This window comes from Ictalurus punctatus, chromosome 4 (assembly GCF_001660625.3).
Source record: "Ictalurus punctatus breed USDA103 chromosome 4, Coco_2.0, whole genome shotgun sequence".
In the NCBI taxonomy this organism is placed as follows: Eukaryota; Metazoa; Chordata; class Actinopteri; order Siluriformes; family Ictaluridae; genus Ictalurus; species Ictalurus punctatus.
In genome coordinates, this window is record NC_071284.1 from 21,328,967 (window position 1) to 21,344,021 (window position 15,055).

At 36.0% G+C, this 15,055-nt stretch overlaps 1 protein-coding gene across 2 annotated transcripts in view; it reads right to left on the reverse strand.

Annotated features, from left to right (window-relative positions):
- Window positions 1-13,354, reverse strand: part of sema4ba (sema domain, immunoglobulin domain (Ig), transmembrane domain (TM) and short cytoplasmic domain, (semaphorin) 4Ba) — a 173,993-nt gene extending 160,639 nt beyond the window's left edge. For both annotated transcript variants that reach the window (XM_047153082.2, XM_053678047.1), the window contains exon 1: window positions 12,843-13,354. The gene's annotated coding sequence lies outside the window, so the exon portion shown is untranslated. The remainder of the gene's footprint in view (window positions 1-12,842) is intronic.
- Window positions 13,355-15,055: the final 1,701 nt, after the last annotated feature.

A 15,055-nucleotide genomic window follows, 5' to 3' on the forward strand; every position in this document is an offset into this window, starting at 1 on the left:
ACACTTGCAACCAGTTTAAATGGAGAAAAATTGACTCAGTGTTTTGAGTGTGTGTACACCACACTGAGCATGGATAAAATAAAGAAGAGCAAAGAGGGTGCACTATGGGAAGAAAGCAAGCTGGCAGAGGCATTGTGATGCTCTGGGCAATGTTATGCTGGGACACCTTGAGTTCTGGCATTCATGTGTATGTTTCTTTGCCACATACAAACTCAATCCAATCGAACATCTGTGGGATGTGCTGGACAAAAAAGTCTCTCCATGGAGGCCCCACCTCCAAACTTACAGGACTTAAAGGATCTGCTGCCAACGACTTGGTGCCACATACCACAGCACATCTTCAGAGGTCTTGTGGAGTCCATGCCTCAACGGGTCAGAGCTGTTCTGGCATCACAAGGGGGACCTACACAATATTAGGCAGGTAGTTTTAATGTTACAGTGTAGTATCGTCGTTATTCGATGTTAGCATATCGAATAACATACTCAAAACTGCATAATAATGTGGGATGTTGTAAATTTTTAAACTTTATTAAGTCCACATTCCAACTTAACTTCATAGGGTTCTTTCACAAATGCAGTGTTAAGGCCCATCACGATAATTACAGTATCGACTCATTGTACAGTTATATGGACATGACCTCGATAATTTTTGCTGACCTCAATACTGCCCAATGTGTTTGCATGCGTTTGTTTTCATAAGAATGAATGTCACCAACATTGGCCATTTGTGCTACTTCTGTTCTCTCGACTACTCTAGGGCTGTCAAGTTAAATTTGAACTTCAAATATTTGTCAAATTTAAGATAAAAATGTGCATTCAAAAGCAAAAATTGTGCGTTCAAATTTAAGATGTGCAGCATCAAACACTGTTTTAATAAAATGACATGCAAGATATTAATGTTTTTCGAAGAAGAAAAATCTAGAAAGAATAGTTCTAGTGTTTCAAATAATCAAGTCATAATCAATAATGTTGGGGATTGACCCGCTAAGCTGCGTGAGCTGAAGCTGAACAGTGAATGAACACCAGTAAACTGAAGCGCTTTACTGGCGGGTTATTTAACGCAACCAAATGCAACCTAAACACACATAGGCATGTGAAAAAATAAGTACAATGCCCTCCACTAATACACAATTAATTTGAGAACATATTTGAGAAGAATATATTTGAAGTATATTCCCATTGATATTTAATTTTTTTTTTTTAGTACACCTGGGTGATAAGGAACAAGAAATTGTTCAACCATGACTTCCTGTTTCACAGGGGTATAAATATGCGGTAACACATAGGCCAAAATCCCTTAGTCATTCATAACAATGGGTAAGACCAAGGAATAAAGCTGTGATGTGCAACAAAAGGTTGTTGAGCTTCACAAAAAGGGAAGTGGCTATAAGAAAACAGTGCAAGCACTGAAAATGCTCATTTCCACCTGTCAACTGGAAATGTTATGAATCAACCTGGAATTGGACATGTGTCTATATTGTCTCAATGGATCTCCAAGGATCACAGCTGGAGAATTGCAAAAGTCAGTTGGTCTTGGGGTCAGAAAGTCTCCAAAACTACAATCTGAAGTCTCCTACATCATCTACTCATCCATATGGAAAAGTACTTCATGCCCATGGTTAAATATGGTGGTGGCTCTTTAATCTTTTGGGGCTGTTTTCCTGCCAGAGGACCTGCACATTTTGTTAGGATACATGGCATCATGGACCCTATCAAATATCAACAGATATTAAATGAAAACCAGACTGCCTCTGCCAGAAAGCTTAAAATGGGCCATGGGTGGATCTTCCAGCTGGACAATGATCCAAAACATACATCAAAATCAACACAAAAATTATTTTTGTGGTCAGTAAACCAAGATGCTGCCATAGCCATCCCAGTCCCCTGACTTGAAACCCATAGAAAACCTGTAGGGTGAACTGAAGAGAGTCCATCAGCCTGGAACTCAAAATTTGAAGGATCTGGAGTGATTCTGTATGGAGGAATGGTCTCAGATCCACTGTCATGTAGCAAGAACATCTCTAACCACATCAGGCATTATAGGAGAAGGCTCAGAGCTGTTATCTCGGCAAAGGGAGGTAGCAGAAAATATTGGCTAAAAGGGTGCCAATAATTGTTGCACACATATTTAACAAAGATTTTTTTGATAAACCTGTGTTTTGTTTGCAATTGTTTGATATCCAACAGAGTATTTTTGTGAATTTTATGAACAAAAGATCAAAAGGTTAAACAATAAAGACAAATTTTCACATCCTTCTTTGCTCATATTTACCATGGGTGCCAATATTAGTGGAGGGCACTGTAGGTGAATCAGCCTTTAACTTGTTTAATTTAAATCAGTTTCAACTTCCCAGTTGGCAGTGAACAAAGCCTGTAACTGAAAGTGAGGAAAGGCCTTGCTCACTGCCAACTGGGAAGTTGATATACGTAGGCAAGCGAAGAATGCAGGATTCAAAAACACAATTAGTGCTACAGAGCCAAGCTTTAACAAACCTGTTAGATTGGGCATTCAAGAAATCACCATATCAAAATAATGGAGATTTTTTCCCACCCATATTCTGAAAACACTTTGATGGTTACCACCACCACCACCTAATACTGGCCTGCCACTGAGCTATTTTAAAAGTGAATATGACTCCTCTATGGCAGCCCATGTGGTGGCATAACAAAAATAAATGGGTCAGTGTGTGAAAGATGTGGCCAAGAAGAGCAGTTGTATGTCATGCATCACAGCTTGAACACTGGAGCTCAGTGGAGCTATGAGAAGAATAAATCAGAATACCTGGAATGCTCATGGAGATCAGTTCACTGTCTGCACATGCACATTATCTGTGTACTACACATTAAAACACTTGCTTACAGTAAATGACAAATATAAAAACACATACAAGCATAGAGCACACAAGCACACACATGCTACATGTTCAGCAGTATGAGGGTCATGGACTCTGACCTCCCAAAGGCCTCATAGTAAAGGAGCAGTTGTAAGCGTGGCCTGCATGTGTGTGTGCAGGTGTAGAAGACAGCGACATAAAATTACATTCTTTTTAAAAACAGAAATGGGATTGAGACTTAAGTTCAAGACTTTTCCTTCAACAACTATAGACTGATGTAGAGCTACAACAACTAATCAATAAAATCGATATTAAAAATAATCAACAACAAATTTCATTATGGATTAGTTGGGTCTGTGACATCACTGTGGATAACCTCAGTCAGTGACGTCACTTCACAATGGTGAAATAAGCATTTCTATCAATAAAACACATTTGAAAAACAGCAGAGGTCACGGAGCGAGCTACTCAGGGAAAAGTGCACGATCCAGGTTGTCCAAAACATGAGAATGTTTTATATTAAGCGCTTCAAACAAACTCGTAAGAGTATTAACATGGCTTGTCGTGTCAGATGCATGTGCTGTTTGTGCTCCAGACATGTTTTCTTCACCGCAGTAATTACATATTTACCTTTATATCCTTATCTGTAAAAGTTAGAAATTCATGCCAGGATTTCCATTTTAAATAAAGGCTCATCCTGACAGCAAGACAGTCACCATTAAACTTCACTGAATGAGCACGAGTCCACGTATGCACGTCAAAGAGCGCGCAATAGAAAGGAGGCACAATAATTTTGACTAAAATATTAATTTTCATCAAATATGTTGTTTGATGCTATATTCAGCTATACTTAGAAACAAAAGTAATTGTATTTTTTATGAGAGCAATAACTGTAATGAGGTTAAAGCGTCATGAAACACTATACTACATTTTCTGAGATTTTAACAAAGGTGTTCTTAGCATCTGTTAATTTTAATTGTAGGAGATAGCTGGTCAATTTTGAACTTTTGTCCGCTATTTTCAACTTCCTGGTTTAAAATTTCGGTTACAGGCAGTGGCGTGACAATGCACTACAGTACTTCAATGACTTGTCGGGATCTCAATTATTCATAAGTCTGCATGTTCTTATTCTATGAGAAGATGCTGTCTCTTAATTAGTCATGACAGCACATTGTGCATTCCTACAGATGTAGTAGATGAGAGAGGCATTCAAATGGGTCAGAGGTGTTTGTTTCAGCGGTGTAAGAGTTCGAGTGTGTTTATTGTGGAGCGCTATGAGAACTGGAGAAAGGTGGACTTCGGACTTGCTCATGAAAGCAGTTTGCGTCTAAACAATGTTGCGGTACTCAGACCCGAGGACTTTTCTATGCCTACAACTGACGTATGTGTCTAATTTTAACCATGACTGTTTTACTTACCTTTTGAGTTAATTAAACCACTTAAATCTCCACAGGCCATCACCTGCAAAACTATACAACAAGAGTCTATGTTGAAGGGAAGAGCCTTCTCTCTTTTATTCATGAAAAGCTCGAGCCTATTAGCTAACTAGCATTCCAACATTTCTCTCATCCGCGCTACCTCTGGCTCGAGGAAAACAATAACAAAATATTATAAAAACTGTACATATAATAGGGCTGCACGATTATGGCCAAAATGATAATCTTGATAATTTTGATCAATATTGAGATCTCGATTATTTATCACAATTATTAATTGATTTTAGTGACAACATATTTTTATTGCACTTTCACATTTATTAAGTTTTCTCATGTCACAAAATAACACACAAGTAGGCATGGGAAAACTTGAGCTGGTCAATTATGACAGAATTTAGGAACAGAGTGTGAGCCATGACAAATTAATTTACCTTCTGATAAACTAAATGTAATATTTTCAGTTAATTATTCAGACTGTGTGCAAAAAAACAACCGTTAACCTGTTCCACCTTGTAAACAAATACAATAAAATCAATGTTCAGTGTTTGAAGTTGGCTCCTCTTAAATACATTTAAAGCTACACTATTAGACATTTTCCACTGTCATGGTTCTGGGCTGGAGCCAGTTCTCAAACCACTCTGTGTATATTGTGTATATATCTGAATAATCTCATATAGGATGTGATTGGGTGAGTTCATTTACCCATCAGATGCAAAGAGCTTTAGTATAATGGTGTTCATTACTAATATTCTGATCAGGATTTTTACAGCCGATACCGATTCAGATACCGATTCAGAATCTTTTTTTTACACTTTAATCAGGAAGTCTATCATAAACAGTTAAATGTAAGCTCTCTGCTCATGGTCACTGTTAATTGATTTAAAATAATAGCAATGAGATACTGATGGTAAATTGATAAATAAACAAGCATAAAATATTTATTTTTAAATATCTTAAACAATAAAGAGTCCTAATTAAAAGTAGACAAACACAAAAATAATCCATATTTAGGAAAAAGGCTAATAGCTTTCTATGGAGATAGCGAACTAAGCTAAATGTCAAATTGATATTAAATGCAACCCATAGTAATTAAACATTATTTCATTTCTCATTTTATCTATATTTTATTAAGTTATTATAATATCATTAAATGATTTATTTATAATTAAGCACATTTTCTGTCTTTACATTTTAATAGTTTTATTTTTGTTTGTTTATCAGTTTTAGATCGGTTCCCCCAGTACAGTGTCCATGTCTGCTGATAATATTGGGTTTTGGGGGGAAAAATGAAAACATGGAAACTGGAGTTGACTTTTCTAGTGATATCTGGCAACCGTGAGTTTAAATGAAGTGAATTAGAGTTAGTGAATGGAGAGCTGCAGCGTACTGTATGTTTACAGACTGAACAGTTGCTACTCTTGCTTATGATTGGTGAGGAATCTTTTAATAAAGAAGTTTGAATTAAACCCACCTTGTAGCGTTAGCATTATTATTAATTTGCTCCGCCCGAAGCCACTGCCTCTACACAAGCAGGTGCAAGTTCAGGTCATTTTGCGGGATCAATAAAAGATGGCGGTTGTGAGATCAGGAAGTTGAAGCAGATGATGTATAGAGTTACTTGTCATCATAATGGCTTCTTTTCAGTATTTACACACCTGTTTGGTTGACTGAGGAAATGAAAAGCAGTGCGAAAGTAACTGTTGCTCGCTATAGTTGCATTTTGGAGTTGTAGTTTTTATTCCGATTGTATTATACAACTCCGAACAGGTCACTCACACCGGTGCAAATAAATATTTATTCACAGTCGCATAGCTTGAGCCTTGAGCCTATTAGCTAATTACCATTCCAACATTTCTCTCATCCGCACTGCCTCCGCTTTTGTTATGTTTTCCTCCATAGTCACACCAGGGGCTAATGATTCAAATAGACATGGCGTAGGACCTGTAATGCTATCTATTATGTCTTCATTTAGCCCTGGGGGATTCAGGAGAAGTCCTCTGCCTCATCTGCAAAAGTCACTATCCATCTTTTTTTTTTTTTTTTTTTTTTTTCTGAAGAAAAAGAAGGCAGTGTTCTGAAGGCTCGCCCCCCTCTTCCTCTCCTGGCTTTCCCTGCCACGCCCCCTCCCTTCTTCACACAGCCATCTACACCCATTTAAGTTGCATTTTTCAAAAAAATTGAGCGGTAGACTTGAGCTGAAAAAGGGAGGTTTCATGACCCTTTAAAGCATGTAATTCTATATACATATAAGAAGTGTGATACATTTACAGAATAGAGCAACATGTTACTGTGTTCAAATGAGTGAATGTGTGTGTTATTGCAAAAAATGACCAGTTAACAGTTAGTTTGTGCTTTTGTTTTTCTTTTTCAGCATTTTTACTAGTGATTTAACTTCTGCTTTAAAGGTTGTGGACAATCAGTTGTATATTTTGAAAACAAAAAAAAATATTTTTTTTTATCCTTTGCAAATTGTATATCATAGCCCACATAGATACATTTAATACCTTTTTCATAGCCTTCAGTTTGCAGAGTATTTGAAGGACAACATTGGGCAAAATGTGAAACGTTTTTTTCAAGAGAAAAAATACAGAAAATAAAAATTGGCCTTTTAACCCAACTAACTGATTAATCAAAGAAATAATCGACACATTAATCGATTATCAAAATAATCATTAGTCGCAGCCCTAGACTGATCCAAAGCTTGTGCTCTTTGGCCCTCTTCTACACGTGCTGCTCATTTCCCACTTTATGCCAGTACTAGTACTAAGCGTGCTGGGAAACTGCCTTGACTATGGACCTAGGCTATGACATCAAAAAGACATTCTATTTACAGCAGCCCATATACACAACCTCTTCCATTCCACTCTCCAAGGGTGACCCATGAGTTTTGGGCAGACAACCCACCACTCAAATTCTCCGACAGGTTTCTTTCTAGGCCCTTGATATACAGAGAATCAGAGGTACCAGAGTCAAAGCTAAACACTAATTTTGCAACATTTAATTTTACAGCTATTTTCAATAGCACTGTTTATACAGTTTCAGTTTATGTTTATCCAGCTTTGAGTGTATACAACAGTGATACTGCATTCACTGTGCAGCATACATCAAAATTAAACAACTCTTGGGGGCTTGTGGTTACAAAAGCATCACATACTGTACTTGTAACTCTTAATGGTAAATGAACATTAAATGAGATGAAGCTCTCCACAGAGAGTATTAACCCTACAAGAGGGTAGAGTCAAAGCTGTTTCCTGAGGCAGACAACATCTAGTGTTGTGGCATAACAATCAGATTCGAATACTGGATTACATCACTAGACTGAACACAAGAAAAAGGCAACTGGGTACACCTTGAAAAACAAAAAAAGCAGGGGAAAGTGTGAAAAAAGCCTAGGAGAAACATGGAACAGGGGAAATTCGTACAATGTAAAGATGCTAGGAGATAAGGTTAACCCCTGAAAACAACAGTTTCTTGATTTGGGAAAGACATTATTATTTTGACACATACTTAGTACAGTCAATCACATTAAACAGAGGACAGAAAGCTTGCCAGTGTGTTCCACAGAACAGTTATACAGTTATATAATATAAAACAAACATTAATTTATAATTATTTTTCACTGTTTTCCAGTCTTTCTGGAATGGTATACAGTTGTGCTTGAAAGTTTGTGAACCCTTTAAAATTTTCTATGCATCTGCATAAATATGACCTAAAATATCATCAGATTTTCACACAAGTCCTAAAATTAGACAAAGAGGACCTAATTAAACAAATGAGAAAAATATTATACTTGCTCATTTATTTATTGAGGAAAATGAGTCCATATTACATATCTGTGAGTGGCAAATGTATGTGAACCTCTAGCATTAGCAGTTTAACTTGAAGGTGAAATTAGAGTCAGGTGTTTTCAAATCAATGGGATGACAATCAGGGCCCAGTTGTTCAGGAGTAATCTGAGCAGATTTCAGCTATTGGATTGGATCTAAACTTGAAAATGTGTTGTTCAAAAGAAGAAAATGATTCTGATATCAGATTGGATCATGTAATCCAATCTTGCTTTTTATCTGGATCAAATCTCCAGTATGTGTTGTTCAAAAGTTTTTAGTAGGATTGGGATATCTGTTATCCAAAACATCTGGATTATCCTGACCCAGCAAAAGGGTGGATTCAGGGAGGATTTCAGGAACAAAATATAATAAAGCTACAAAACTGGTCAAATAATACAACATTTGTATCATGTAGTATAAAAATGTATTAATATTTTGCACTTGATTTGTTTAACTGTTAGTGATAAACTACACATCAGGCTACCAACTAAGCCTTTCAGTAGAGTAAAGTAAAAAAGAAAAAAGATTTTGTCCCCATAAATAATCCCCCAAAACAGTGGTCAATGTCAAACAAAATATTATTTAATTTTAAGTGTCATTTGTCACTGTACAATAATTACAATGACACAATCATCAGAGATGAACCAGTCAAAGTAGTTTCTAACAACTGCATCCCTTATTGCTCTCCACACATGAAAAACTTATTATTTTGAAGAACATTCTTATTTTGTTAAATATGTAGACATTTAGACTTATGATTTAAAATGCGTTCAAAAGATCCTCAATGTATTTGTGAATAATGTATATTTGTGTTTGTAGTTATACTTCTGGACTACTGGGCCCAGGTTATAAAAGGTTACAAAACCATCTCTAAAGAGTTTGGACTCCACCAAACCACAGTCATACAGATAGTGTTCAAATGGAGGAAATTCAAGACCATTGTTACCCTCCCAGGAGTGTTCAACAAAGATCACTCCAAAAGAAAGACATGTAATAGTCAACGAGGTCACAAAGAAACCCAGGGTAACTTCTAAGCAACTAAAGGCCGCTCTCACATTGGGTTATTGTCTTAATGTTCATGAGTCCATCATCAGGAGAATACTGAACAATAAATGGTGTGCATGGCAGGGTTGTAAGGAGAAAATAGAATTTTTGGTTTAAATGAGAAGCGTTATGTTTGGAGAAAGGAAAACACTGCATTCCAGCATAAGAACCTTATCCCATCTGTGAAACATGCCAGTGGTAGTATCACGGTTTGGGGCCATTTTGGTGCATCTGGGCCAGGACTGCTTGCCACCATTGATGCAACAATCAATTCTAAATTAAACCAGCAAATTCTAAAGGAAAATGTCAGGATATCGGTCATGGACAGAACCTCAATAGAAAGCAGGGCATGCAGCAAGATAACAACCCTTATTTAAAAAAATAAAAATAAAAAAAAAAGGACACAAGTCATTCTACCAAGGAATGGTTAAAGAAGAATAAAGTTAATACTTTGAAATGGCCAGTCCAAACCTTAATCCAATAGAAATGTTGTGGCCTAAAGCAAGCAGTTCATGTGAGGAAACCCATCATCATCCCAGAGTTGAAATTGTTCTGTACTGAGGAACAGTCTAAAATTCCTCCAAGCTGTGGTGCAGGATTGATCAACAATTATCGGAAATGTTTAGTTGCAGTTATTGCTGTACAAGGGGGTCGCGCCAGATACTGAAATCAAAGGTCCACACACTTTTGCCATTCACAGATATATTGTAATATTGGATCTTTTTCCTCAATAAAAAAATGACCAAGTATAACAAATGTCTCATTTGTTTAATTGGGTTCTCTTGATCTACTTTTAGTACTTGTACGAAAATCTGATGATGTTTTAAGTTATATTTATGCAGAAATACAGAAAATTCACAAACTTTCAATTACCACTGTAGACCCTGCCCCCTTCCAGTTTAAAGCCAAATATAAAAACAGATATGAATACTTTGAGCACTAAACAGACACAGATATAAATACAGATTATGGCATTGCATTACAACCCCATAAAATTTCATTTTTATCAGTTTATACTCCATAAAATGGACTTTCAAAGATGACCCACTGGTGCTGAACCAAAATACCTTCTGGTAGCTTTCACCTATACACTTTCATACAGTCTAAAGATTTTCTACTTGTAAAGATTGCCTCTGGCTGTAGTGTCACTGTATTTTGCACAGATTGCCCAAGGTTGCACGCCAGAGACAGAAACTGCAGAATCTTTCATCAACCAGACAAACCCTTTCTGACAGCCTCACAATGATGGCCTCATAATGCTGAGGCTCCTGTTCTTACAGATCTGACCCAATAAAAACACAGCTGTCGGCACATTCAGTCTCTTTCTTTCCACAACCTTACTTCATTTTTTTTTTCACTTTTTTTTCCCTCAAGCTCTACCTCTTCAGGAAAGTAGGTTAGATAAAACTTCTTTGTAGTCCTTTGCACTTAGTTTTTTGTATTATAACTTTGTATTTATTGTTTAGGCATTATAGGTTTGTTTGTTTTTTTTTAAACACGATGCCAGCTTCTATGGCTAGTTTCATGGTGAGAAATGTCTAAGGGACTCCATATAAGGTTTTTAAAATCTATTTTTCCTAAAAACTCTAAAATTGCATTAGGTTTGACATTTCTTCCAGAGTGTTGACTGAACAAAAAAAGGTTTCTCACTGGGTTAAGACCAGTACAGTCTAAAAAAAATGTTTCAAGGATAATGGATTCTGGTAGAAGGTAAATGTTGGTGAATCTTCTCCTAATATTAAAAACTTGTGTGTCATCCTGGAGTGACCTGTTCGACAGCAGGTGTAGACAATCTGGTTCCAGTGATTTGAAAACAAAGAAACATTTTTCTTTTGCCAACAATAGGGCTGATTTCATGGAGTTTGTTCGTGGTTTTAGGTCAGTGGGAGGAAATCTGCTGATAATGCTTATTTTTCAGCAGTGTCTGCTTCTTTATTTCCCGGGATTCCAGTGTCCAGCTACCCAGCAGAGGTAGATATTAAAATTTAGGGCCACCAGATAAAGCAATTTGCAAAGAATTTTTACAAGCATAGGTGATCATTTTTTGGGATGACATTGCTTGAAGACATGATTTTGAATCTATAATTATCAGAAAGTATTTCTGTTGCATAGTTTTTATGAAGTCCAGTGCTAAGATGATAATGTTTGCCTCTGCTGTAAAAATTGAGCTGTGGTTGGGGATATTCCCAATTTTTTCTTTTGGTGATTGATCACGAATTCAGATGACACATGGTCTTCAGATTTTGAGCCATCTGTATATATGCCTTGATGATGTACTGTGTCCAAGATTTGGATATATGATTTCCTACCTGATCCATATACTATACATCCATAATCCAGGCATGATCGAATTAGTGTTCTGTAGAGATTTAAAAGAACTGAACTTTATGCACCCTGTTTGGTTTTAGCTAAAACCTTTAAAATGTTCTTGGCTTTAAGACATTTATCATTTAAAATCTTCATGTGAGGGATAAAACTCAGTTTACTGTCCAGAGTTTTGGTCTTTGTAAATTTAAAACCATTTGATACTGGCCAGGATTGCATTCTGTTCATTGTAAGATGGATTTTCTGTTGAACATTATTTGTGCATTTGCCTCTGTAGCAAATGCCAATGTCATCCACATAAAGACTATAATGGATATCCGGCCTGATGGCTTTTGTGATGCCGTTGATTTTGATACTAAAAAGTGTAACTGATAAAATGGTTCTTTGTGATACTCCTAGTTCTTGTTTATGTAGGTCAGATAAGGTATTACCTACTCTGACTTTGAAATGTCTGTTTGATTAAAATAAAAAAAAAATATGTATATATATATATATATATATATATATATATATATATATATATATATATATATATATATATATATATATATATATATATATATATATATATATATATATATATATATATATATATTAAAAGGCAATAAAAATGGGTGTGTCCTCTAAAACAAAGTTTATATAAATCCTTTAAAATACCAAACTTCCAAGTGGTGTCATAAGTTTTCTCCAAGTCAAAAAAAAAAAGATGGCCACTGCATGTTCTATGCATTTTATGTACCTCTAACATAGATTTTGAAGTTATCATTTTTATTTACAGACAAGACCACTCTAGCACTAGTATAAACAAAAATTAATCCTAGGCTTTCCATTCATGTGCCTTTGGCTGTATGTGGTTTTGTAAATCTCTTTTTGTTTTGGGTCCCTATAAAGCACTACTGACTTGAATGATCAGCAATCTGCTAATTATAACAGAATTTGTAACTTCAACTGCCACTACCATGTGTGTGGTTATGAGGGGGGAAAGGGGGGGGGGGTATTTCAGTGAATTTCAAGTATCCTGTTTGTATGACAAACCTACTCTGTGATTTAGAAAAAATAAATAAAATGAAATGAAATGAAATGAAACAAAATAAAAGCACGAAATCTATCATTTTAACACCTTGCAGGCAGATAACGTCTTGTTGCAGAGAAGAGTCTCATGGAGTCTCCACCTGCCCCTTCCCCTACTGAAACCAGACTCAAATAGAGCGCTCGCAATAACAAACCTCACGTAGTCAAAACCATAACCCGCCATGGCAAGATCAGCATTTTAAACTCCCGTTTCACACACCAGGGAAACACCCGGCAATCCGGGATAACAGCTATCAGTTAAAGAGGCAATACAACGTAATCTGTAACAACCACTGAAGACTCACTCTTGTGCAGGCTTGCTTTCCAGTGCACTCTTCAAAGCAGTCGAGGGAGATCAAATTCCTTTTTTTGCTGGTTGGATATAGACGGCAGACTGCAACAAATTTGACAGGAGTGAGCAGGATAACTGTCGAATGCAGTTTTGAGCACGCTGTATGCATATGTGTGGTGTGTAACTGACATGGTACTCTGCCCCGCCCCTCACACAAAAGACTGGGAAGGTTTAAGAGGCAGGGAGAAGGGTGTAAGGGCGGAATATACCGGCAACGCAAAAGAAAAGAGGAAAAAAAGGATTTCGCAGTTTCATTTCAGTTTGGCTTAAACCCTATTCAGACGCATTATATTTACATTGTGACCTGAGTATTCCACGAAGTGAGCTATTTTGATAAACAAGGCTAATTTCAGCAAGCTCGGCTAATTTCCGTCAATTTCTGTTCCACAAACGATGCAAATCTTAAAACCAGCCGAGTTACTATGAGAACACATACTTTTGGATAAACCTTCTCCGTATCTGGTTAGATTTAATGTTGATAAAGGGTGCGTCTCAATCGGCTCCCTAGTTCAGCAGTCAGGGCACTGATCAAGGGAGTCGCCATTTTAAGGGCTATCTCAATCGCAAAATGCTTCCAGTGCATTGGAACGTTCACGTCCTAAAAAAAATCCCACAATTCACCGCAAAAACCAGGGCACATGGATGCTCGCTTAGACATATAAATACATAGACGCCTCTTTGGCCCGTTGCAGCGATACGTCAACACGTCCACCATATTGATCAGGGCAAGACTGCTCTATAAACAAATACAAATAAATGTGTGTTTCTTCTGGGTAAAAAGCATAAATAACGTTTACATTTCTCACCCAATTTTAATGGCTTATGATCTAAAAAAAAAATAATAATAATTAAAAAAAGTATATAAAAAAGTTGTCTCAATTTACTTAAAATCTCCACAGTTAGACTTAGAAAATTATTAATTGTCATAAGGAATTTTATTTTTCTTGATTCATAATTGTGGAGATGTCCCTAATGTAATATAATTTAATGTACATGAAATGTGCATAGTTTTTTTAATTGTGGAAATGGCTTTTTCTGTCCATCATTTTAGCTTTTCTTGTGATCCAGGTCAGAACACAGCTTGCTCACTTTGAAATGCTGAAAAAAAAAATCGAAATAATCTTTAAGTGCATTTTTAAATACTAATAATTGACCATCATTGAGAAAATGGAACAAAATTGGCAAATACAAATCAAATAGTGAGACACTGGCAGTCAGTCTGCTTTAATATTTTTATTAGCAATAAAAGGATACAGATATACTCCAAAACAGACAATTACAAAGATAATTAAAAGATAATCCTTTATGGATCTGGTAAAACATTTACATTTACAGTGGTAAAACATTTATGTGAAATTAATAATAATAATAATAATAATAATAATAATAATAATAATAATAATAAATTGATAATAGCAAATAGTATACAGTAGTATAATATAGTCAATAATAAAATAAAAATAGTAAAACAGTGAGTAGTGAATAGTATGTTAATATAATAGTATTACTATAATAATAATAATAATCATAATAATAATAATAATAATAATAATAATAATAATAATAATAATAATAATAATAATAAACAAGCCATGATTTGATGACAATCTATCAAATCATTATAGCCTATCAATACACCTACTCTTTGGAGATGAGTCAGGAAACTGAAGACAGATGGTTTAGCCCCATGTCTAATCCTGAGAGTCTGACCTGTCCTGTCAAAGTCCTTCGGCTTGAAGTGCTCACTGCATAGCATGGAGGACTCACTTGCGAAAAACCTGCCCTACAGCTCCTTCCCACTGCCTCTTCAACTGGTTCTCTCTGGGAAACCTTCAATGTGTGAGAAAAGTTAGCTACAGTAGCCAACTAACTAAAATAAGATTCACAATACAGGAGCATCTCAAAAAATTAGAAGCCTTTTTTGTTTTATTCTTGACTATTACAGCTTACAGCTCATGGAAATCAAAAATCTAGTATCTCAAAATATTAGAATAAAGAATTTATAATACATAAATGTCAACCTTCTGAAAAGTATGTTAATTTATGCAATTTTGAACGAATTACTGCATCAATGCAGCGTGGCATGGAGGCAATCAGCCTGTGGCACTGCTGAGGTGTTATGGAAGCCCAGGTTGCTTTGATAATGGTCTTCAGCTCGTCTGTATT